Raw genomic sequence first — 27793 nt, forward strand, 5'->3', positions numbered from 1 at the left:
GAGCTTGATGACCCATCATAGGTTAGTGGTGAGACCCTACTGCTGAAGACACCATACACTGTTGGCACCTATCATGGAGCAACATGGCTGGAAGCTGGAAGAGAGTCAGTTCCCAGACAGTTAAGGCCAGAAGGTGCTACATGAGCAACTGTGGAAAATGACCAATATCTGTCCAAGCAATGCATGGTCTAACCTCCTTAGCTGAAAACACCCTGACATGATGCTGATACACGTGCAATAGTGGTACATAGTCACGGTGGGAAATCAACTGCTCTTGATTTGGCTAACTGATCTGCTCAGTGGAACAGAACACATAGCTGGAGCTAGGAAACAAGTCAAAATCATACCAAAAAATGAGCCACTCTCCATTAAACTCTCTCTAAAAAATAATGGCTATCATATTTACTTGGTGCTAACCCTCTGTTGGAGAATCTGCTTCTCTTTTTCAGATAGGTGCAGATCCTAAGGAGAGAATCACATCATCATACCTCAAAAGGGCCCCAGCTGAAACTAAGTAGAATTGAGGAAACATGCAAGAATGCTGTTTTCTTGGCAAACCAGGAACCAGCACAATGGTGAAGGAGATTGACACACAGAAAAAATCAAGCCTTACCAAACCAGGTATCCAGAGACACAGAGGCACCCAAGCTCTCAACATGGAAGCAGACCTAATATGAACCCAACATGGCTCATGGAAATTTGTGGGCAAGGGAGCAGAAAGAATGTCAGAGCCACACATTGGGTCATGACATGCAGGGACATTTCCTCCTACACAAAACTAAAAGCTAACCCCACAATGCAAGACCCATATACCCCAACTAGGAGGGGGAAGGGAAGGGAGGAGGCTAACAATGGTACCAACTTGACCATATTCACTGACTACAAAACTTAAAAAAAAAAAAAGAAAGAAAGTACAGAAGACACTAGGAAATGGAAAGACATCTCATTTTCTTGGATTGGAAGAATCAATATTGTGAAAATGATAATCTTACCAAAAGCAATCTACATATTTAATTCAATCCCCATTAAAAGTCCAAAAGCATTCTTCATGAAAATAGAAAAAACAGCCCTACACTTCATTTGGAAACACACAAAAATAAACTTGAATAGTCAAAGAAATTTTGATCAAGAAAATAAGGCTGGCAGTATCACAAACCCAATTTTTAGCTATATTACAAAGCCGTAGTAACAAAAACAGCATGGTACTTTCACAAAGACAGACACATAGATCAATGGAACAGAACAGAGGACCCATTAATTGAGGAAGCTACATCTATCTGATTTTTGACAAAAATATCCTTGGAGAAAAGATGGCCTATTCAACAAGTGCTTCTGGGAAAACTGGAGATACATATATATATATATATATATATATATATATATATATATATATATATATATATATATATATATATATACATAAAGATGAAAATAGATCCTTGTCTCTCCATGCAAAAGAATCAAGTCCAAATGGATGAGGAACCTTAATATCACACCTGAAACTTTGAAACTGCTAGAAGCAAAAGTAGGGGAACCCCTTGAGCATATTGGTATAGGCAATGACTTTCTGAATATAACCCCAGTTGTTAGGGAATAAAACCATGAATCAACCATTGGGATCTCATGACATTACAAAACTTTTGTACAACAAAGGACGCTGTGACTAGAACAAAGAGACAATATTTCTATTATGGGATAGCCAACTGCACTCTAATTAGACTGGAGACACACTCTATGGGAGAGAATACATGCCGTACTGAAACCCTAAGAAAAAGCCTATGGTTGGAGAGGTCATGAGCATTAGGAGTGTAATGCCTGCTCTTGTCAGGCTACATGCATACATTATGCTCACCGGTCTGCCCTGTAAACACTTTACTTAATGTTCATATCCATATATTAATGCTATTCTCACTTTTGGTTAGAGAAGCTTCTCTTTTCAGATGGCATTGACCACTGGGATGACCCAAAAGGTACCATAGTGCTGAGAAGACATGACTGAAGAATGTTTACCACTGAAACATCGCCATCACATCTTCCAAGGCTCAGGGTCCACTGTGGAAGAGGTGGCAGAAAGAATATAAGAACTGAAGGAAGGGTAAGACTGCTTACAATGCAATCGCCCAGACAGGAATTGGCCTCAATATCCATGACCTCGCAGTGCCTAACACTATCTTCACAAGACCCTCATAAGAGGAGGAAAAGATGATGACATCAATATAAAAGAGAGACTCATGGACAGAGGAAAGGAATATGATGGAGTGTAGATTTGTGAAGGGGAAAGTGTGGGAGCAGAGGGAATTATCATGGTTTATTGTCTGTAAGTATGGAAGGTGTTAATAAAAAGGAAAAATAAACAAACAAAAAGAATGGCCTAGAACCATACTATCATACATTAAAAAATAAAAAGATCTTGTGATTGAGCTAGTGATTGCTTAATGGTTAAAGACACTTAAGAAAAGCCTAACAGCCCAGGTTTCATTCCCTAGTGCCCATGTAAAGCCAGACACACAAAGTGGCCCATGTGTCTAAAGCTCATTTGCAGTGGCAAGAGGCATATTTATTCTCTCTTTTCTCTTCTCTTCTCTCCCTCTCTCTCTCTCTCTCTCTCTCTCTCTCTCTTTCTCTGTCTGTCACATACACATAAATACATAAATTTATTAAAAAATTAAATAGCTTGTGATGTCCTAGTGACTACCACAAATAATCCAGGTTAATGTCCTATGCCAAAAAAATCTTTACTCATATCTAAAAGTCCCTTTTGATAGATAAAGTAAGATTTACAGGTTCAGAGATTAGAACATGGTCACTGGAGGAGACCATTTTCAATCAATTACAAGTGACAGTGTTCCACATTGTGTACTCCTTTTCCCATGTGGCTTAGAAACAAGGTCTCTTCCACAACTTGAGCTGCTGTTGGTCAACTGGCCCAGTGATTCTCTAATCTATGGCAAGTAGGCTGGCATTAGAGACATGGATGCCTACACCCAGCTTTTTACATAGGTACTGGGGAGTTCAAGTCAGCCATCTCCAGGACAGAGGCTCTCATATTAAGCAGCAAGCACTCTCAACTACTGATCCATCTCCCCAGCTCCAGAATAGAAGCGATTTTGATCTCACTAACTACCTGAAAGGACTTCAAAACCCAGAGTCACCAAACCACACACTGAGTGCTACTCAATTAAAGGTGACACATCCTGGATATTGCACAATCTGTGTGCTTTACAAAACTGTTGAAGGACAATGAAGACATTGTTATTATAAATGCACTTATTTTCGCTTTCAGTAACACTTTAGTATTACAGTTAACTGGTAATTGCCTTGTATTATGCATATATGTTCTTCTTAATTCTACCATAGAGATATTTCATTTATATAGACCCAAAAACTACATCTCTCCTAAATCCCATGTGCTCTTTTCAATTCTTCTCAAAGCAATTGTAGAGAAAGACTTTAGAGGAATGAACAATTTGAAAACTAAGGTTTAATGGCACTGAGTTAAAAGAAAATGAAAAAAAAGGAAATTACAGAAATTTTTGAGGGTGTTCTTGAATTATTCAGCCATGAAAATGTGAGGCAGAGATCTGGATAGGAAAGGGGATGTAAAGGAAGACAGAGCCTCTCCAAGGAATAAGCATTTGCATGTGATAATGAGAAAACAAAGGTCACTTTCAGCCTTCCCTGATCTAATATAAAGGATAGGAAAAAAAGAAAATAGCACTTCAGAATCTGTCACACTACCAGAAACCATCAACCCTAATGTATAATGTGATAGAAATCTATGATTCCTAGGATATATGTGTTTGCCAAAATATCACAACTGGGAAATAAAGCATTGGTTGCAAAAATAACCACTAAGGGGCCAGGTGTGGTGGCGCATGCCTTTAATCCCAGCACTCAGGAGGCAGAGGTAGAAGGATCGCCATGAGTTTGAGGCCACCCTGAGACTACATAGTGAATTCCAGGTCAGCCTGAGCTAGAGTTAAACCCTACCTCAAAAAATAAATAAATAAGCTAACCACTAAAGCTCTTACTTTAAAAAAACAAAAGCTCCTGATTTTCGTTCTTGAATGCAACCTGCCACACTTTTTGTCTGTTAAAAATTTCAACAAAAAGCATTGGAGAGATTGCTCAGTGGTTAAGGTGCTTGCCTACAAAGCCCTAACAACCTGAGTTCAATTCCCCAGTACTCACATAAAGCCATATGCGCTAAGTGCACATGCATCTGGACTTTGTTTTCATGGCCCTGGTGCACCCATTCTCTGTCTTTCTCTCTTCTCTCTCTCTGTCAGCTTGTAAATAAATAAAATATTTTTTAAAAATATCAACAGGACTGGAGAGATAGATTTGAGGTTAAGGTACTTGCCTGCAAAGCCTAAGGACCCAGGTTCAATTCCCCAGTACCCACAGAAGCCAGATACACAAGGTGATGCATGTATCTGAAGTTCATTTGCAGTGGCTGGAGGACCTGGTATACCCATATTCTCTTTCTCTATCTGCCTCTTTCTCTCTCTCAAGCAAATTAATAAAAAATAAAATAAAGTAAACCAACAAAAAGACAAAAAAGTAACAAAAATGATGTTGATATTTTCACTCTATTGTCAGAAAACAGGGGAATTTTTACATAACTATATCTTACCTAAGTACCTAATCAAACTTATTGAGAATACAGTTTGTGATTCAGAAATATTCTGCTAACAAGAAAAAAATAACCTACCCATCTAAGATGTTGGGTGGATACACTACCAGCCATTCACTCAAAAAGGCTGGTCTGTTCAATATGAGTCACACTGAATGGACACTGTTTTGAAGCAGTGGCGTTGTGGTGCTTTTCTCTCCATTCAACTGTGTTTTTGAAGACATACCCCAGATCTCAATTCCTACTTCAATAAATGACACAGAGAAAGGAAACCTGTGTTTCTATGACGCTGCAGTAAGATGATACCACTGGTGAAGTACTTTAGGAAAAAGAAATATGATTTCTGGGTATTGGAATCTAGACATAGAGCTATCTATTCACCCACTTCCTCTAAGAAAGATACATGGGAGCTAAAGAAATAACATAATTGGTAAAATATTTCCCTCATAAACATGAGGGCCTGAATTTGATCGCCAGAACCCACATAAAACTACTGGACGCAGCAGTGTATGTTTGTAATCCCAACTCTGGGGTGACAGAGATAAGCAGAGATCCTTAGAGCTAGCTAGTTAGCTTCTGTAGCCTGATTGACAAATACCAACCCAATTAAAGAGATTTTGTCTCAAATGGTGAATAGGGCTGGAGAGATGTTTCAATGGGAAAGGGCTTACCACACAAGCTTGAGTGCCTGAGATTGATCTCAAACATCCACATAAAAGCTGGAAGCTGTGGTGAGCTTCTGTAATCCTGGCATGCCTACAGTGAGGTGGGAAGTACAGACAGGAGAATCTCCCACAAACCCACAAACAAGCTCAACACAGCAGTGATAAGCAATGAGACCCTTTGCCTCAAATGAGGTATAAGGTAGTGACTGATCCTCAACGTTGCCATCTGATCCCTATGGGAACTCTTCAGCACACACATGCCCACACTAACACAAACAAACAAATACACACACGCACACACGCACATGCATATACTCACAGACACCAAAATTTTTTTAAGTGAATAACACCTAAAGAACAGTATCCAAGATTGATTATCCTCGGACCTTCATGTGCACCTGGACAAACATACAGCTACAGAGGTATTTTCCATAACTATGACCTGACCAAAGTTACTGACCAAACTTATTGAGAAACACAACTTATGACTAAAACATAATTAGGTTTTTATTTGTTTTTTGTTTTTTTTTTATTTGAGAGTGACAGACACAGAGAGAAAGACAGATAGAGGGAGAGAGAGAGAATGGGCGCGCCAGGGCTTCCAGCCTCTGCAAACAAACTCCAGACGCATGCGCCCCCTTGTGCATCTGGCTAACGTGGGACCTGGGGAACCGAGCCTCGAACCGGGGTCCTTAGGCTTCACAGGCAAGCGCTTAACCGCTAAGCCATCTCTCCAGCCCATAATTAGGGTTTTTGAAAATTTTTTTTAATTTATTTACTATAAGAGAAAGAAAGAAAGAGAAAATGAGCACACCAGGACATAAAGCCACTGTAAATGAACTCCAGACACATGTACTACTTTGTGCACCTGGCTTTATTTAGGTACTGGAGAATCTAACCCAGGCCATGAGGCTTTGTAAGCAAACACCTTTAACTGCTAAACAATCGGTCCAGCCCCAAAATAATTTGTTAAATTAAAAAAAATAAAAACTTTCTACAAATTACACATGCAGCCACACATACAAACATGCAAAGACATGTACAAGCATACCTGTATATGCACACACTGGCATAAAATTAAATTTAATGAAATTTTAAAAAGAAATTTGGCTGGGCATGGTGGCACACACTTTCAATCCCAGAACTTGAGGCAGAGGTACGAAGATTACTGTGAATTCAAGGCCACCCTGAGATTTGTAGTGAATTCCAGGTCAGCCTGAGCTAGACTGAGACCCTACCTCAGAAAACCAGCAAAGAGTAAGAGAAAGAAACTTGTACAAAATTCAACTAAACCTATGACAGGACATGTCCCTGTGGTAGTTTGAGTCAGTACACCCCATAAACTTATGTGTTCTGAATGTTAGGTTCCCAGCTGATGGAGATTTGGGAATTAACACCTCCTGGAGGCAGTGTATTGTTGGGGGTGGGATTATGTGTCTTATAGCCAGTTTCCCCATGCCAGTGTTCAGCACACTCTGTATTGCTGTTGTCCACCTTATGTTGGCCAGGGGGTGATGTCCACCCTCTGCTCATGACATCATTTTCCCCTGCCAAGATGGAGCTTCCCCTCAAACCTATAAGCCAAAATAAACTCTTTCTTCCCACAAGTAGCTCTTGGTCAGGTGATTTCTGCCAGCAATGTAAACCTGATTGCCACAGTAGTGTTAGTACCAAGAGTGGGGTTGCTGTTAGACACTTAAGTGTGTGGTTTTGGCCTTTTGGGGGATTTTCAAGAGGAATGTGGAAGGATTTGAAATCTTGGTCTAAGAGATGGCTTGTAGTGCTGCAAGTGCAGCTGGATGGATTCTTCTGTTCAAAGTTGCAATACCTGAATGCAGTAAGAACCATGGAATGTGAGGCTTGGCTTATGAGGGTGAAAAGGAATTTTGTCTGGACTGCACTAGATGCAGTTTGTGTGAGAGGTGTGCTCTTACACCTGTGTCCTGAGTTGTGCAGGGCTGCAGTACATAGAAATGTACTGGCATGAGCAGAGGGTTTTGGCACAGAAATGAAATCTTTGGGACAAAACTTCTGCCTATTTAACTGCAATTCAGAGTTTACAACCTTTGAGATTGGGTCAGATGACCTGCACTGGGGCAGCAGGAAGAATGTAGACTCTATTGAGGGGGCCTGAGTGATCAAGAAGTGCCCTGTTGTGCAAAGTCTGCTTTATTCCTTCCTGGATTAACAAATTGGCACCCTACCTGGTATTGTGGAGTATAAGAAATGCAAGAAAGAGAAGATCATTGAGTTTACAACATAGTCTTGTGTTTTGCAAATGGAAATGGGCAGTGTGAAGCAGGTTTGCTGGATGCCTGCACGGAGACCCCCATGGGGCCATGAGGATGAACCATAGGTTGCAGTAGAGGCCCAATGGAGAGGCTGAGACCATGAAATGACTGCCAAGGAGAGCTGCTGGACCCAGATGAAGTTTTCCAAGAGTGAGTTCAAGTCCACCCTGACACCACATAGTGAATTCCAGCTCATCCTGGGCTTGAGTGAGACCCTGCCACAAAAAAAGTCAATAAAAAGTAGTTTATGAAAACACATGAGGTGTGCTGAAGAGATGACTTAGTGGTTAAGATTCTTGCCTAGCATGCCCATATTGTCTGTCTGTCTCTCTCTCTCTCTCTCTCTCTCTCATCTTCTCTCTGTCTCCAATAAATAAATTAAAATTAAAACTTAAAAAAGCACATGAGGTAATATGAAAGATTTTTTCTACAGTATTTCATAATTATATGTAATTTATCAAATGAGCTTTTTGGTACATGGTATATTATGATAAATCAGGTAAAGTGTTCTAATATGAATGCATTCATTTTATCTCTAGAAAACCATAAAAAGGGTTCACTTAACTGCAAAATATGCCAATGAGCTAATTTTGTCACATTATACTTTGGATAAATAATTCACAAAATGACTTAAGACCTTTCTTGGCATAAATCCTTATATTTGATGATGCAAAGAAATGGTGTATTGTAAGTGGAAAATAAATGCTTTTACATTAAGTGTGAAAGGTTTTTATTGTGTGTCATTATAAAATTTACTTCTAAAACATGTGTATTGTGAATTTACTATACAATGCTTTAAAAATATTAGGTTCTCTCAGACTTACTTTTGAAAGACCATCTTAGGAAATCTAATTATGTCTCATATTAAATATATCCTTTTATTTTATTTATTTTATATATAAGGAAATGTACCTTTAAAATGTCTATGTAGTGCCAGAGCATCGTGATAAATATAATCTTGAAATAAGCCTCACAGGAGACCAGAAGTCAATTTAACAGTTACCATGGTTTTTCATTTCTTTTCTGTGCATGCACAATCTATAATGGATATTTAGATGTAATATTTTTGTCCATAAAGTAAAATGAAGGAACCCTATGCTTTTTCTGGTTAAATATCATAATTTAAAAAATCATAATTAAAATGTAAAAAATTATAGTTATATGTGAGACTTCCAGGTAAGATGATGGCATACTAGCCACAACAAAGCAGCCTAGGGAGGAAAATAAACAGTAACACAGCAAAATACTCTCTTCTATTGAAAAATGAAGGTGTATAACTTATTATCACAGCAGAGAAGCAGGAGAGACTAAGATCTTCCAGAAAAGAGGAAACTGGACAGAATCCCACTGAGGCAGGAGCAGCCCCAATCCCAGAGCCCACCCACACCATGGTGAAGAGTGGCAGGAGCAGAAAACAAGTGAGGGGATTTTCCAATCACATCTGCCTCCTCACAAAGGCAAGAAACCTGAAGACAGCAGGGACCAGCTGAGAAGCTGCTGAAGGAGACCACAAATGGGATCCTCTGAGCAACTCCAGTACAAATTCAGGCACCCTGGAAAGTCTCCCATATTCCAACCATCAGGGCCATAAATGTCCAGAGAACTCATCTACCCTGGCCACCTGACACCAACAGGGATCAACATGTGTACTCAGAATTGGTGAGCTCTGAACCCATCCCAAAAAGTAACAGGGCCTACAAAGCCAGATACATGGACCTACACTGGAAGTGCTAAGCTCTCTTTCCATGACAAGAAAGGTTGTGTATTACATTTGAATGCTATGTTCTTGATTGCTTTACCCTTCTAAAGCTGTATTTTGGTACTGACCATTGTTGCCTCTGATGTTTCCTGATTTTTTAGGACCTTTGTCTTTTTCTTAAGTCAATATTGGGGGCAGATACTGTCTGGCCCCAAGCTAACATGGAACCCATTTTAGACTAGAAATAGCAACCCCTGGTCGGCAATGCACACACTTAGGGATGTTGGCATTACTAGAGTAGCTGTTTATTTTAATTCCCACATTTGTGTAAATACTCTGTGCTGGTTTTCATTGAATGTCTATATTGCTCAGTTGAATTTTAGAATTTCCCAGTAATTTGCTTCACCAGTCTACTACAACATTGAATAGCAGACAAACTCCACACTGAGTGTTACTTCTGATGTTTCTCTTAGAGTATAAGAGCTAAACCTGGCACCTTAAACTCCTACACTGAAGATATAAAGAGTTGGATTTATACAACTCAACATCAAATTAACTCAAGTTGCAAAAATCTCTACATTATAATACATGAAACAAAAAAATCAACAATAAAAGCCCACCAAAAATTATAACTCCATCAGAAATTGCCTCCAGTGAGTCTGCTTTATATGAAATGTCAACAAATATTTCAAAAGAATGATTATATCTACATACAAAGAAATGACAGAAGAAATCAAAGAAGAAAACCAACTTCTGAAGGAATCCCAAGAGAACACAGGAAACCAGCTTGATGAAATAAGTAGGTCAATGGAAGACATAAGTAAGAAAATAGAAATAATGAAAAATACCAATCAGAAACACTAGAAATAAAAAACAGAGTAAGTCATTTAGAAAACTGTCAACCAAAATTACTTTATACTGCAAAGCTATTCATTTAAATAGAGAATAAAAACATTCCACAACAAAAGCAGGCTAAATGTATATATGAAGACAAAACTAGCTCCTCAGAAAATACTTGAAGGGATCCTCCATGCTGAAGAGAAAGAAAAGCACACACATAAGAAACCTGGGAGAAAAAAAATAAACCATACTCAAATACTAGTTAAAACAAGAGATCAAACATAAAACAGGAAGAACTACAAAACAAGAAAAATGGCAAAAATCAATACACACCTTTCAATAATAACTCTTAATATCAACAGCGTTAATACCCAACAAAGACACAGGTTTGCAGACTGCATTGAAAAACAAGATCATTCAATTTGTTGCCTCCAAGAAACTCACCTTTCCAACGAAAGATGGACACTGTCTTAGGGTGAAAGGTTGAATAATGCTGTTTCAAGCAAATGGGTGTAGAAAGCAAGCAGGTACCACTATACCCTAACATCCCACAGGGTAGACTTCAGACAAACATTAGTAAGGTAAGATAGGAAGGTCACTTTTATTGATTAAAGGAACACTCCAACAGGACAACATTACAATCCTAAACATATATGCACCTAACATGGGGACTCTCAGCTTCATCAAACAAACACTGTTAGAACTAAGGTCACAGATAACACCAAACACAGTTCTACTGGGTGACTTCAACACCCCACTCTCATCAATTGACAGGTAATTCTGGAAAAAAATAAACAGAGATACATCTGGATTAAATAAGGTCATAGAACAAATGGACTTAACAGATATCTACAGAACATTTCATCCAAATGCTACAGAATACACATTCTTTTTAGCAGCACATGGACATTCTCTGAAATAGATCATGTTATTAGGACACAAAGAAAATCTTAACAAGTACAGGGAAATTGAAATAATTACTTGTACTCTATCTGATCAAATTGGGATTAAACTACAAATTAATAGCAAGAAAAGCTTTCAGGTATACACAAAATCATGGAAACTAAACAATACACTACTAAATGATGAATGGGTCATGAAGAAATCAAGAATGAAATCAAAAAATTCATGAAATCAAATGGGAACACAACATACCAAAACCTTTGGGACACTCCTTCCACTAAGCCAGCATCACCCTGATAACAAAACCAGACAAAGATAAAAAAAAAAAAAAAAGAAAGAAAGAAAATTACAGGGAAATCTCCCTCATGAACATAGATGCAAAAATTCTCAACAAAATATTGGCAAACAAAATACAAGAGTACATCAAAAATATCATTCACACCAACCAAGTAAGCTTTATCACAGAGGTGGTTCAAAATGCACCAATCTGTAGGTATAATTAATTATATAAATGGACTGAAGAAAAAAATCACATAATCATCTCATTAGATGCAGAAAAACCATCTGGTAAAAGCCAACATTCCTTCATGATAAAAGTTCTACAGAAAAAATAAATAAATAAAACTTTTTTTAAAAGTTCTACAGAAGCCAGGCATGGTGGCGCACACCTTTAATCCCAGCACTCGGGAGGCAGAGGTAGGAGAATCGCCATGAGTTCAAGGCCACCCTGAGACTACAGAGTTAATTCCAGTTCAGCCTGGACCAGAGTGAGACCCTACCTCGAAAAACCAAAAAAAAAAAGAAGAAGAAGAAGAAGAAGAAGTTCTACAGAAGCTGGGAATAAAAGAAACATATCTCAACATAGTAAAGGCTAATTATGACAAACCTACAGCCAACATAATACTAAATGGAGAAAAACTTGAAGCTTTTCCACTAAAATCAGGAACAAGACAAGGGTGTCCCCTGTTGTCACTTTTATTTAACATGGTACTAGAAGTCTTAGCCATAGCAATAAGGCAAGAGACATACATAAAGGTGGTACAAATAGAAAAGGAAGAGATCATCTTTTCATTATTTGCAGATGATATGATTCTACATATTAAGGACCCTAAAGACTCTACCAGCAAAATGTTAGAGCTGGTAAACACAGCATTGTAGCAGGATACAAAATAAATACACAGAAATCAGTAGCCTTCCTACATGCTAACAACAAACATTCACAGGATGAAATCTGAGAATCATTCCCATACACAATTGCCTCAAAAAAAAAAAAAAGTACCTTGGAATAAACCTAACCAAGGAAGTGAGGGATCTCTATAATGAAAATTTTAATACACTCAAGACGTAAACTGCATAGGACACTAGGAAATGGAAAGACTTTACTTGTTCTTGGATTGGAAGGATCAATCTTGTGAAAATGACAATCTTACCAAAGCAATCTACGCAGTTAATTCAGTCCCTTCAAAATTTCAATGGCATTCTTCATGGAAATAGAAAAAAAATCCTAAAATTGATTTAAAGCACCCACACACACAAAAAAAAAAAACCTCTCAAATATCTCAAACAATTTTGGGCAGCAATAATAAGGCTGGTGGTATCACCATACCTGATTTTAACCTATATTACAGAGCCATATTAACAAAAACAGCATGGTACTGGCACACAAATAGACATGTAGGTCAATGGAACAGAATAGAGGACCCAGATGTAAGTCTGAGTAGCTACAGCCACCTGATATTCAACAAAAGTAAGCAAAATGGGCTGGGTGTGGTGGCACACACACACCTTTAATCTCAGCACTAGGGAGGCAGAGGTAGGAGGATCACTGTGAGTTCGAGGCCACCCTGAGACTACATAGTGAATTCCAGGTCAGTCTGGACTGGTGAGACCTTACCTCAAAAAAACAAACAAAAAAAAAAAAGCAAAATACTCACTGGAGAAAAGATAGCCTCTTCAGCAAATGGTGCTGGGAAAACTGGATGTGTACCTGTAGAAGGATGAAACTAGATCCCTATCTCTCTCCATGCACAAGAATGAAGTCCAAATGGATCAAAGACCTTAATATCAGACTGGAAGCTCTGAAACTACTAGAGAAAACAGTAGGCAAAAACCTTCAGCATATTGGTCTTGGCAAAGACTCTCTGAATATAACCCTACTTGCTCAGGAAATAAAACCACTAATCAACCACTGGAACCTCATGAAATTACAAAGCTTTTGTACAGAAAAGGGCACTGTGAATAGGGTAATGAGGCAACCACAGATGGGAGAAAATCTTTGAGAGCTATACAACTGACAGAGTATTAATACCCAGGATATTGAAAGACTCATAAAACTAAATGATAAAAAATCAAATAACCCAACTAAAAAATGGGCTATGGCATCACTCTAATACCAAAACCAGACAGAGATGTGACAAGGAAAGAAAACTATAGGCCTATACCCCTAATTAACTTAGATGCAAAGATCCTGAACAAAATCCTTGCAAATCAAATTCAACAACACATCAAAAGCATTATCTACCTTGATCAATTAGGCTTCATCCCAGGAATGCAGGGGTGGTTCAACATACAGAAATCTGTCAGTATCATACACCTGAACCATAAGAAACAACTGAACCATAAGAAACACATGATCATCTCAATTAATGCAGAGAAGGCATTTGACAAAATACACCACCACTTCATGATCAAAACACTGGAAACAATAGGTATGTAAGGTTTATATTTCAACACAATAAAAACTATATATAAAGTCCCTACAGCATAAATAATACCTAATGGGGAGAAACTCAAGGAATTCCCACTAAGATTGGGAAGAAGACATAGATGCCCATTCTCACCACTGCCCTTTAACATAGTACTAGAAGTACTAGCCCAAGCAAGAAGACAGGAGAAAGAAATAAAATGGATTCAAATTGGAACAGAAGAAGTCAAGTTAGCCCTATTTGCAGATGGCATGATCCTATATATAAGTGACCCAACAGTCTCCATCTCAAAACTTCTAAAGGTGATAAGTTCCTTCAGCAAAGTGGCAGGATACAAAAATCAATGCACAAAAAACTAGCTTTTCTATATTCAAAGGACAAATATACAGAGGAAGAAATCAGTGAGGCTGTCCCATTTTCCACAGCAACAAAAAAATTAAATACGTTGGAATAACACTAACCAAGGATGTGAAAGACCTATGTAATGAAAACATAAAAACACTCAAGAAAGAAATATAGATGGAAGCTGGGCATTATCCAGAGGGGCTTGCCTTTATAGGTGACTTGCCTTTTCTCTCTAATTACTTTCAATATATATTCTTTGATTTTGCATGTTTAGTAGTTTAATTATGACATGGTGAGGACAAGTTCTTTTCCGATTTTGTCTGTTGGGTGTTCTAAAAGCTTGAAAAAACTACCATCAGGAAAGGGGTACTCCAAATAGTGAAATGGCTGTTTTCTTACATTTTTACATGCATTGTTAATATGTTAAATTACACTTGATTAGATAGGAAAACAAGTGTTATTTCTCAGGTAGCCATTTCATCTGGTGTCTCTTCATTTTTCCTTTTGAAGATAATATTTTACATTTTAAAAAATATCAAAACTTTTAAGATGTCTCTTATAGCTTAAAGCTATTTTTTCACATTGCTCAAAAATATAACATAAAGATGACTCTTTAATATTATGCAAAGAGGGAGTCTATTGGCTGATAGACACAGCCTTGCCACTATCTTTGGTTCTACTGCCCTGTAGGCAGACTTCCTTAGGATTCTAGGACCTTGACTTACTTCATCATGAACTTTTGCTTCAGAAACAGAGACTTGTAGATCCATTCTCTGCCCCTTGGAAACATAAATCTTTTTTCAGAACCTCTTAAAGCTTGAGTATACCTGAACACATGGAGGGTTTCTAGGAAGATAAAAAAGAACACATCCATCTGCCAAGAAAGTAACATGCTCCAACTCCACAAGATAGAAAAAAAATCCTTTATAACAAATTAGAAAAAACAGGATTTCAATGATTAATCCAAGCTGACCTTGAATTCCTTATCCTCCTGTCTCAGTCTCCAGAATGCACACTTTTTAGAACCCAGAGTTGTCTTTCACAAAGACCTGAGAACCATTGCTCTGAAGTAGAATAAGGAAAAGAGCATTCATACACAGCATTTTCTAAGGGAGGAATGGAAACTAACTTCAGGGGGCTGTCTTACTTCAGGTTGTAAACTATCTCCTTCAGTCCCTACGGTCACTGCAAGTATGGCTGTTGTGTCAGCACATGGCAGAGGAGGGAGGTTGTATCTATGCTCAATGTTCTGATCTGTGAACATCTGATACCCCATGGTGAAAAAAGGATCCTGTCTTAATGATCCAAAAAATAGTTACTTTTCCTTTTGAATGAGGCTAACTAGAAAACACAGCTGTAAATCACTCAAGTAATTTCCTTTTCTGCAAATGTATTCAATATATTGGTAGGTGAACTTTTAATTTGAAAAGTCAAGACTAAAAATACAACAAGCCAGGCATGGTGGCACACTCCTTTAATCCCAGCAGAGGTAGAGGTAGAGGCAGAGGTAGAAGGATTGCCATGACTTTGAGGCCACTCTGAGACTCCACAGTGAATTAGGTCATAGGTCAGCCTGGCCAAAAAAAAAAAAAAAGAATACAACAAAATATCAATGGAAATGTTTGAAAAGAAATTGTTAAAATGATTCATAAATCATCCAGTTAAAACACTTACTTAGGCATCCCAATGTGAAATGGGTTCATCCTAAACAGGGACCAAATATGACTGGATCCACAATAAAAGAAATTAATGAGCTCTTTTAACATTGCAATTGATGGATTGAAATCCAAGTAAGATGGAAATACAAATTAAGTGTAAATAGTACTTATAAGTTCGCTATTAAGGTGTCACAAAGGCAAAGTAAGCAAAAAATAAAATGGTGGAAAAATTTGAAAATCTGGCCACAGTGGCAGTAACAGATGGTTTCTAGATAATGCTGTCTACACTGAAAGCCCGCAAAACAATGTTGAAAACAGGAAAACTGTTCACATTGATTAGTTTTCTTCTTCTGACAAAATATCTAACAATAAGCAACTTAAGGTTCTATTTTTGGCTCAGCTTAAAAAGGTTTACAGTCCACAGATCATGGAAAGGAAGGCACAGCATTGGGAACATGGGTTGCTTTGTATCTGGAGTCAGAGAGCAGAGAAAGATCAATGCCAGTGCCCAGCTGGATTTTTCCTTTTCCCCAGCACATAGGATGGTACTACAGACATTCATGGAGAGTCTTCTTTCAGTTATACCTCTCTGTAAATACCCCTACAAACACACACAACAATGAGTATCCTATGTGATCCTAAATATAGTCTAGTTGACCATGAACGTTAACCATCACATGTCAATGTCTTGTCAATTTGACATATGAATACGTTACTTTAAATCATAATATTCCACCCTAAGCCCCTAAAGTCTTATGTTCATCTCACAATGCAAAAATGCATTATTTAGTCTTTCTCTAAAAGCCAGCATTGTTCAAAAGTTTAGGTGCAGGGCTTGAGAGATTGGTCAGTGGTTAAGGCTCTTGCCTGCAAAGCCTAATGACCCAAGTTCAATTCCACAGCACCCATTCTGTGTACATGTCTTCTCTTTATCTCTCTGTCTGCTTACAAATAAACAAATACTTAAAAATATTCTTCAAATGCCATTCCAAAAGGTAACAGGACATACTTATATCATAGAAGCTTTTCTTTTCAGATGGAGATGACCACTGGGATGACCCAAAAGACACCATAGTGCTGAGAAAAACTGAGAGAAGTATTTGGCACTGAAACATCTCTATCACACCGTCCAAGCCTCAGGGTCCGTTGAACAAGAGGTGGCAAAAAAAAAAAAAAAAATGTTAGAACCAAGGGAAGGATAGGACTGCTTACAATGCAATTGTCCAGACAGGAATTGGCTTCAATATCCATGACCTTGCATTGGCTAGCAATACCTTCACAAGACCCTCATACTAGGAGGAAAAGATGATGACATTAAAATAAAAGGGAGACTAATGGAGAGAGGGAGGGGATATGATGGAGTATAGATTTACGAAGGGTAAAGTAGGGGAGGGAAGGGAATTATCATGGCTTATTTCTATAAGTATAGGAACTGTCATTTAAAAAAGAGTCAAGGGCTGGAGAGATGGCTTAGCAGTTAAGCATTTGCCTGTGAAGCTTAAGGACCCCACTTCGAGGCTCGATTCCCAAGGACCTACGTTAGCCAGATGCACAAGGGGGCGCATGCATCTGGAGTTGGTTTGCAGTGGCTGGAGACCCTGGTATGCCCATTCTCTCTATACATATATCTGCCTCTTTCGGTCTTTCTGTCTGTCACTCTCAAATAAATAAGTAAAAGTAAACAAAAAAATTACTAAAAAAAAAAGAAGAGTCAAGATACTTCCAGTCAAAGTGGCATCCATCTAGCCATACTTCAGCTCCTAGCATATCAGGCAAGATCTTTGGAGCTCAAGGGTTAACAGGTCCTAGATGACCTCCAGTGGGAGGGCATGGACGAGAAAAGTAGGGAATCTGCTGATTACCATGCTCTTGGGTAGCCCACTAGACCCAGACTCCTCAAGTACCATTTCCAGCCACCATGTCCCTGACTGGGTTCTCTGCTGCACTATCTGCATGCTCAGCAGATCAAGATCAAGTGCCTCTCACCTTTCCTCCTAATTACTAGGTCCCCTCTCTCCCTCCAGGGCCTTTCCTCCCTTTCTCACTCTCCATTCCCCCAACTGGGTCTGTGCTTTCTTCTCTGCATAACTCATCATGAGGACTATGCCATCTCCTCTCCCCACCCACCACTGGAGCTGTGCCATCTCCCCCTCCTCTCCCTACCACCTGGTCTCTGGGTCTCCATGCCACTGGAGCCACACTGACTCCTCCCACCTGAGCAGATAGGCCTCCATGCCACCCCCAATCCCACTGCTGCTACTAAGCACCAAGCCAGAGTGGCTGGTTCACTTAGACCTTCACAATCTCCACATCCCTGATTAAGAGCCATCAACAACCTATTTTAGTCAAACATAAAAGGGAACAATTATCAAAGACACTTCAAGCCTAAACTACAGCTTCCTCCTGAATTAAGTAATATTCCCACACTGTGATGGTCAGACCATAGAACAAAAGAAACAACATAAAACATCAAAGGGAAGGAACCCGATCAAGTTTGCCTAGTCCCACAATGAAAGTCTGTAATCAAACATAGAAGAGACAACAGGAACAGAACACCAAAATACAGACAGAAGATAAGTGACCCTGACCAAGCAAATGGTAGAACTTGCAAAAAATCAACAAAAGACCAACAATTGAGTGAATATTGTCTTTACTAGGTTGGACCTTATAGAAAGAAAAGGAAACACAGAGACTTCCAACGAGAGTTAAGTGCTCTGAAAGTGAGCAAAAAAAAAAAAAAAAAAAAAAAAAAAAGGACATCAGTAATAAGCTGGCTAAGCTCAATGAAAACATAAATAAATGTAAGGATGAATTCCAAGAAGCATTAATAAAATTAAAAAATGACCTGAAAAGGGAACTCAACAAATGAATGGATACTATATATAAATAGGAAATAGAAAATACAAACCAAATTGAACAAGTCCAAACCTCTCTAGAAAACCCTCAAGAACAGAGTTAGTCATGTGGAAGACAGAACCTCAGAACTGAAAGACAAGACAGAAGAAACAGTTCATGAGTTCAAAAACTTGAATAAGTTCAAAAAATTTTGTGAACAGAACATGAGTGAATTGTGGGATAGCCTTAAACATCTCAACATTCAAATCATAGGTATACCAGAAGAGGAAAAAATTCAGACCAAAGGCATGGAGAAATTTTGAACAACATTATTGAAGAAAACTTTCCCACCCTCTCAAAAAAGAGTCCCATCAAGATACAAGAAGCTAACAGGACTCCAAGCAGACAGGACCAAAGGAGAAAATCTCCAAAACATATTATCATTGAGACTCCAAACAATGAAAACAAAGAGAGAGAGAGAGAGAGTCCTAAAAGCAGAAAGAGAGAAATAACACATTACATATAAAGGTAACCTTGTCAGAAATACCTTATATTTCTCACTGGAAAACCTGAAAGCCAGAAGGGCCTGAAATAGCACACTGCAAAGTCTAAAAACAAATGGCTATCAACCCAAATTGTCCTACTCAGCAAAAATATCCCTCATAATAGATGGTGAAAGAAAAACTTCTCATGATAAAAGTCAGCTCTACAACTATATGAAAACAAAGCCAAACCTACAAAGAATACTTCAGGGAATTCTCCACACAGAAGAGTCATAAAATCAATCTCAAGAGCCTAAAAGAAGCAGATCACAATAACCAAACCTGGCAAACGCTAAAAAAGCTACAAAGTCCAAGAAATCACCAAACCCCATAAAGCACCACAATATGACAGGGATTAAGTCAAATCTCACAGTTATTGCCGTAAATATTAATAGCTTTAATTCACACATCAAGAGACACAGGTTAACAGGGTGGATCATAAAAATGGACCCCTCAATCTGCTATCTTCAAGAAAGCCACCTCACCACTAAAGCAAACATCTCCTCAGGTTGAAAAGGTGGAAAATGATATTCCAAGCCAAGAGAAACAAGAAACAAGCAGGTGCTTCTATACTAATACCACATAAAATAGACATCAAACCAAAGTAATCAAATAAGATAAGGAAGGTCACTGCTTACTCATCAAGGGAATGATTAAACAAGAGCATATCACAATCATCAATCTCTTTGCACCAAACACAGGTGCACCGCAAGTCATAATACAAAAGCTTCTTGACAATTAAACAGAAATAAACAGGGAAGATGGAATGCTTCCCAACTCCTTTTAAAACCAGATAGAGCTACAAAAAGAAAGCTATAGGCCTATATCCTGATGAACTTAGACACAAAAATCCTGAACAAAATACTCACAAACCAAACTCAAAAACACATCAAAAGCATTTTCCACCTTGATCAAGTAGGGTTTATCCCAGGAATGCAGGGTTGGTTCAACATATGGAAATCTGTCAATGTAATATACCACATAAATAAACCTAATCACAAAAACCACATGATAATTTCAATATATGCATAAAAGGCCTTCAACATGATCAAAATATTGGAGAAAATAGGCAAGGACAGTTTATATCTCAACATAATAAAGTCTGGGGCCAGGGTGAAGTACAGTGTGTTGTTTATCTCCTCAGGTCCTGCTCCTGTCTGAAAAATAGAAGATTCTCCAATGGAGAGTGATGTCAGCACAGGTTAGATGGGATAACCATTATTAATTTAGAGGGAATTTAATGGGTGTAGACCCTCTTCTAGTCTAAGATTAGTGGGAGCTTGATATTGGAAAGCAAAATCATTATCTGGATATGATTCTGACTTGGTAGCCAGTTCCACATATGGGTTCCATTTCACTGAGTATGTCTGTTAGTCAATCCAAGAGCAGTTGGTTACCTACCATGGCTCTGTCACTATTGCACTTCTATCTGTCAGAGCACTTGATTACCCATCAGAGGCTAATAGTAAGAACCTACTGCTAAACACACCATATGTTATTGGCACGGAACATGGAGAGACCTGGCTGAATCTGGAAGACAGCCAGTCCCCAGTTAGCCTATATAGTACTGAAAGACACTTCATGAGCTACTGGGTTGAAAGTGGCCAACACGTGTCCAAGCAATTCAAGGTCTAAGCTACTCAGAAGCAAACAGCCTGACATAATGCTCACACAAGTGCAATAGTGGATGGCCCAGCTGAAACAATAGAAGAATTAGGTTAATGAGCAAGAATGCTGCTTTCTTGATGAAACCAATATCAGCACAAGGGTGATGGAAATAGACACTTAGGATACCCAACACCTACCAAACCAGAGATCCAGAGCCTCCTAAGAGTCCATCACTGAAGTAAACTTAAAACACACCCAACATAGCTCAGGGAATTTTGTGGAAGAGGGGACATAATGTTAGAGCCACAAGTTGGGACAGTATGTACAAAGGTGTTGCCTGTCCCCCATAACTGATTGCTTCCTCCAGATTGCATGACCCTCAATCTCTATGGGGATGACCTACACCCACAACAAGGAGGAGCCCTTCAGAAAAGGGGCAGGGTTGAGGGAAAGGATGGTACCAACCTGTGTTGTTTACACACTAAGTATGTCCATAACTAATAAAAATGAATTAAAAATAAATAAATATTATACAGCAAAAAAATAAAAAAACTATTTTTAAAAGTCTAGGTGCAGCATACTGAGACTCAAGCAAATTCTTAAATAATAAAAGCTATATATTTCTTATTGTAGTTACTCTTGATAGTCAAAATGATTGGATCTGGAATCGCTTAGGAAACAGATCTCTGGTCTTCATGGTGGCATTATCTATACTACAACAGGCTTGGGCAGCCCTACTCCTTTAGCACTGTTGCCTGAAGCACATGTGGCCTCCCTCTGGGGCCATTCTACTCAGTCCTGCAGCTGTCCACTGTGAACATCTGGCAGCTCCCACACCCTGGAGTCTCCAACACAACTTGGACTTTACCTTCTCAGCTTCATACCCAGCCCATTCAGGACCTAAATGCAGGAATATGACCCTCATTCAAGTTGCCTGGATACAATGGCTTTCTGAAACCTTGGTGCAGATGAGTGTGCCCCCTTTGTGCATCTGGCTTACGTGGGTCCTGGGGAGTCAGACCTGGGTCCTTTGGTTTTGCAGGCAAGTGCCTTAACAGCTAAGCCATCTCTCCAGCCCTGGATCCCTTTTTTATTCTTACCATTGTGATAGGGTAATATGTAACTCCAAGTTAGAACCAAATCTCTGACAACTCCCTCCCCACTTGTGCATGATATGTTTTAGGACTGAACAGTAGAGTTTTTCACTCATGAATCTCCTATAGAAAAATGTCTCCTCAAGAGCAGGAAGGGTTAGTCTTTGCAAAGGAAGGGGTTAAGGAAATAAAATTTAGAGTCAGACTGAAAAATGTTTAATTCTTGGAAAACCTTTGCAAAGTAGGCCCTTAGCTGTCTCATGAAATCTATTTCCTTAAGCACCCATTGATCTTGATCTATTGTAAAAGCCACTCTCACCTAGAAGATGAATAAAGTTTTCTAATTTATTAAAGTTTTAGGAGGAGAACCATTGGCCTTTCCTACTCTATTACATCATGAAAATCAAAGTCAAATAGCCTAATAAAGAAGAGGGAGATTTATTTCCTATTTAGTAATTAAAGCCATCAAGATGATCAGTTGAAACTGTACAGTATATTAGATAACAAAAGTGAGAAAGAATTGTTCTTCAGATTAAACTACCATCTCTAGTTTAAAGTAAGCATTTTTATAAAGGGCTTTTACAATTCAAATACCATCTCCCTTATGGCAACAAAAATGAGAGACTTGTCCTTTTGTTGTGAATAATTTCCAAGTAGAAAAAGTCACAGTAGGGGTGAGAAAAGCATGGCTCCTAAAGCTCTTAAAAGGGAAGATTGATTCATCTTTTGACATTTTGGTTTCTTGTGTATTTATTAAAAATTATACCATTTTAGAAGAATGGGTTTTAACAAATGTCAACCTCAAGCAGTTTCACATTTTTAAAAAACCAATTCCACACGTCAGCTGGTTCCTTATTCACACCTCCAATCCACACAGCCTGAGGAGCATGCACTCAATAGTCACAGGGCCCACTGAGCTGGTGTCAAAGAAGATTTCACATCCCCCAGTGCACACATTAAAGATTTCTCTTTATTGTTACACTACTCTAGATTTTATGTGATCTTTTCTTCTCACAAATGGGGACTATAAATTTCTATTTTTAATTTTGCTGCTTTATACTTAATTAGGTTTTTTAAATACTAATTCCTGAAAAACATCTAAAATTCAGGACAATTTACTCTCCTAAACTTTTTATAGGATGTGTTAATCTGCAGAGGGTCTTTTTTTATTTATCTAAAGTGAGTTTGTGGTATTTTTATTTTTATTATTCATACAATATGATGTTATATTGCTGGATCCCCAAAGATATTTATGTATAATACTTAAAAAAAAAAATTTTCTCCTTTAATGTATTTTTAACATTTATTTATTTATTTATTTATTCATTTATTTATTTATTTGAGAGAGAGAAAGAACCAGAGAGAGAGTGAGAGCAAATGGGAGGGTCAGGGTCTCTAGCCAGTGTAAACAAACTCCAGATGCATGAAACACCTTATGCATCTGGATTAAGTGGGTACCAAAAAATCAAACCTTTGGCTTTGCTGGCAAGTGCCTTAACTGCTAAGCCATGTCTCTAGCCCCTATTGCTGTGTGTTCTATATGCTGTTTTTAAGTTTGTTGTTGGTATGTTAATGGACACTCTTACAAAGAAATTATTTCAAAACACTGAAGTTCTTACATTTTTAAAAAATTTATTGGCTGTTTGCAAGCTGAGAGAGAGAGAGAATGAAGAAGTCTTGCCACTGCAAACCAAATTCAAATGCATGTGCTACTTTGTGCATATGACTTTATGTGGGCAACGGGGAATCAAACCAAAGCATTCAGGCTCTGTAAGCAAGCACATTCAACCACTGAGCCATCTGGCCATCCCTGTTTCTTGAATGTTATAGATTATCAGAATGGACAGAGACTGGCAGCCTCCTTTGGTGGCTTTTCTTTGTTTTTATTTGTGTACCAGGAGACAATAAAATGTAATGATTCCTGGGTTCTAATGCTCTATCTCATACAAGTCAGATGACAATAAGAAAAATGCTACTACTGACCTGCAGTGATTCAGCCCTTCTTGCTGTCCAACATGTATATTACTTTTTCCCTCATAACTCAGAAAGTATAATAAAAAGTAAGATATCCTTCCCAATTTGAAAGACTACTATTATACAAGAATATTATATATTAATTAATAATATACTACTAGAAGGATGCATGTCAGAGAACTGAAATAATAAAATTTCAATAACTGTAAGCACTTATTTTCAATAGTATTTTAATAATCCACTTTTTTACAGAATATTCTTTTGTATTAATTTTTTCATTGTTTTTTCAAGTCAGGGTCCCACTCTAGCCCAGGCTGACCTGGAACTCACTCTGTAGCCCAGAATGGCCTTGAACTCATGGATATTCTCCTATCTCTGCTCCTGAGTGCTGGTATTAAAGGCATGCATACAGCCCCATGCCGGCATCTTTTGTATTAACTTTTTATTGACAACCTCCATACTTAATAGACTACATACCATAGTCCACTCCCACCACCTTCCCTTTTTCCTCTACCTTACCCTTGTTCCATGGAATCCCATCATATTTCCAACTAGTGTCTCTTCTATTTTGATATAATCATTTTCCCCTCCAATTATGCAGGTCTTGTGTAGGAAGCATCAGCCATTGTGAGGTTATTAATATTAAGGCCACTTTGTGTCTGGAAGACAGTATTGCATTGCAGTCTTCCCCTTCCTTGGATTCTTGCATTCTTTATTGCACCACTTCCTAAATGGTCCCTGTGTCTTGGAGGGTGTGATAGAGATGTTTCACTTAGGGCAGAACACTCCAGTCTCTTTTCCACACTTTGGTGGGTTTTGAGTTTCTGCTGTGGTCATTGCCATCTGAAAGGAGCAGCTTCTGTAGCCAAAAAGGAGGGTAGCATTGATATATGGGCATGAGCATAAGTACTTAGTAGTTTGGTAGACATAAAATATCTATTTATCTAGATAATAGTAGTAATTTCTCCCCTAGGGCTTATGCCCTCCCAAGCCATTAGCTTCTGATTAGGTATTCAGTGCCAGGCATGAATTCCCTCCCATTGAGTGGGCGTCAAATCCAATTAGAGAACAACTGGTTCCTCCCCCACCCCCATAACAGATATGCCACCATTACACCATTTGGAACATTTGGCCAGGCTGGAAAGCTGTAAAGCTTGCAGGGCTCACTTCTGGTTAAGACTATTAATGACTTTTCTTCCCCAGCAGGCTACATAGCTCTTTCTAGCATAATAACCAACAGAGAGTTTTTCAGCTCAGCTGCATCTTGATTTCTCAGCATCCTGTAACCCCAGTATATGGTGTCTTCAATATTAGGGTCTTACCATCTGCAACCAAGTGCCCTCAATTACTTAGAATGTTTTGGGGTATCAAAGTCCTCCCTAACCAATAACTCCTGGAAAGTATCCCACCCCAGCACTGAAATCTTCTTATAACAATCTATGGCTTCTGAGCATAGCATTCTCCACCCCCAAAATGTACTTCTGCCCAAAGTCTCTCTTTTTTGAACATATATATTATTTAGCTAGTAAAGAAGTAGGTTTCCGTATGACATATTAATAACATCTTTAATTTTTGTCAACCCCTCCCCTGACCTAACTTAGACCATTTCACAGCCAGTAGTCTTCCCTACTTACATATCTACTATACCCTCCCTTTAAGACCTCCTCTCTCTTCTCTCCCTCACGGCCCTTCTCTAGCCTCCTGGCCTCAACTCCTACCTCTTACTTCAACTAATTAATTTCTTAAAGAGGAAATGTTTCATCTTTAAATCAACACACTTGTGAGTCACAGCTTATTTTTATTTTATTTTTGCATCTGTGTGCATATGTGTGTTTGTGTGTGTGAGTGTGTGAGTGTGTGGAGGGGGGGTGTGGGCGTATGCATGTTTGGATATGTGCATGCTGTGATGCACATCTAGAGGCTATCAGTCCTCTGCTTCTTTTTGCTGTCTTGTTTGTTTTAGTGTGATTTGTTTTTACTGCTGGATAGACCTGTCTGGTCCTTGAGCTTCTAGATTCTCCTGGCTCTTCCTTCCATTGCTGTAGGCACATTGAAATTACAAACACATGTGCTACTTTGTCTCTGCATCTGGCTTTACACGAGTGCTGGGGACTTGAACTAGGGCTAACAGGTGTGTTGCCATTTTCTTCTCATTGCTATGACAAACATCCAACCTGATGTAGCTTATGGGAGGAAAGGGCTTGTCTCAGGCTATGGATTTCAGGGTAAGCTTCATCATGGCAGAAAAAGCTGGCTCACTTCATCATAAGTCTATAGCAGAGAGATTAAGAGAGTAGCCTGGGTTGAAGCTCACTCATCACACACCTTAAGGCTGGACTCCACCCTAGATCACTGCAGCTGCTGCCAAGTGTGCATATGCACAGCCACAGCAAAGACCACGCCAGGCCGAGGGAAAGACAATTACCAAATGAAGAGCTATAGGAACAATGCCCTAAATCCCAAAGAAATGAGGTGAATAAGAGAAGAGGAGGGAATTCAACTCCAAAAGTATAAGCAGAAACAACTTTTTATTTTTATTTTTTTTTATTTTTATTTTTTGGTTTTTCGAGGTAGGGTCTCACTCTGGTCCAGGCTGACCTGGAATAAACTCTGTAGTCTCAGGGTGGCCTTGAACTCATGGCAATCCTCCTACCTCTGCCTCCCAAGTGCTGGGATTAAAGGCGTGCACCACCATGCCCGGCTTAGAAACAACTTTTTAAATGGAGAAATGTGGAGCTGATTAATGAAGAAGCTGCCATGTTCGATAGTCTGCTGATGGACTCCTATGTGAGCTCTGCTACTGCAGAGTGTGATCGATCACAAGAGAGATGGTGGAGATATTCTTTTCTGATGATTCTGACTTGAAGTTAGCAACCATACAGAAATACCAGAAGCTGCTCTCCAAAGAACCAAGTACTCCAATATGCAAAGCTTTCAGTACTCTAGGAATAGCTTATTGGTTTGCAGAGTGTCTGAAGAGAGATTATACATTATCGTTTGAAGCTGCCTGGACTCTGACAAACAGCCTCTGGAACCTCTCACCAGACCAAAATCATTATTGAAACAGGGGCCATCTCCATTTTTATAGAACTGCTTAACTCAATTCAGACGTTGAAGAGGTATAAGAGCAGGCAGTCTGGGAAACATATTGGGAGACAGGACCATTTGCAGAGGTTATGTCTTGAACTGTTCCGTCCTTAATCCTTTGTTAACACTCACTACCAAGTCCAAGTGACTGACAAGGACACGAAATGCAATCTGATCTCTGACCAATCTCTGACACAGGAAGAACCCACCCCAGAATTTGCAAAGATTTCTCCTTGTTTGCCTGTATTGTCTCACCTACTCTTCAGCAGTGACTCAGGCCTGCTGGAAGATATTTGTTGGGCCCTCGGTTACCTATCCAATGGCCATAATGAGAAGATCCAGGCAATCATACACCCTGGAGTCTACTGGAGATTGGTAGAGCTTCAGATGCACAATGATTACAAAGTGGCTTCACCTGCCCTAAGAACTGTGGGCAACGTTGTCACTGGGGATGACATCCAGACCCAGGTGATTCTTAACTGTTCAGCACTTCCTTGCCTCCTGCACTTCTTGAGCAGCTCCAAGGAGTCAGTCCAGAAGGAAACTTGCTGAACCATTTCAAACATCACTGCTGCCACCAGGACTCAAATACAGGCTGTTATAGATGCAAATATCCAAATATCTTCCCTGTCTTGATCAAAATCCGTCAGAAAGCAGAGTTTTGTGCAAGCAAAGAAGCAGTCTGGACCATCACCAAGGCCAATGCCACATCAGGAGGAACCCTTGAACAGATCAGTCTTGGGTAAAATTGAGTTTCCTCAGAGCTATGAGAACCAGGAGATCTATCAGAAGGCCTTTGACCTCACTGAGCACTACTTTATTGTAAAAGATGATAACAGCAGGTGGATGAGACAAAAGAGCAGTTCATCTTCCAGCAGCCTGAGGCCCCCATGGAGGGCTTCTGGCTATAA

At 39.0% G+C, this 27793-nt stretch overlaps 1 pseudogene; it reads left to right on the forward strand.

The window, feature by feature from the left end:
* The first annotated feature begins 572 nt into the window (after nt 1-572).
* LOC101596200 lies at nt 573-27793 on the forward strand (annotated as a pseudogene).

This window comes from Jaculus jaculus, chromosome 10 (genome assembly GCF_020740685.1).
Source record: "Jaculus jaculus isolate mJacJac1 chromosome 10, mJacJac1.mat.Y.cur, whole genome shotgun sequence".
Lineage (NCBI taxonomy): Eukaryota > Metazoa > Chordata > Mammalia > Rodentia > Dipodidae > Jaculus > Jaculus jaculus.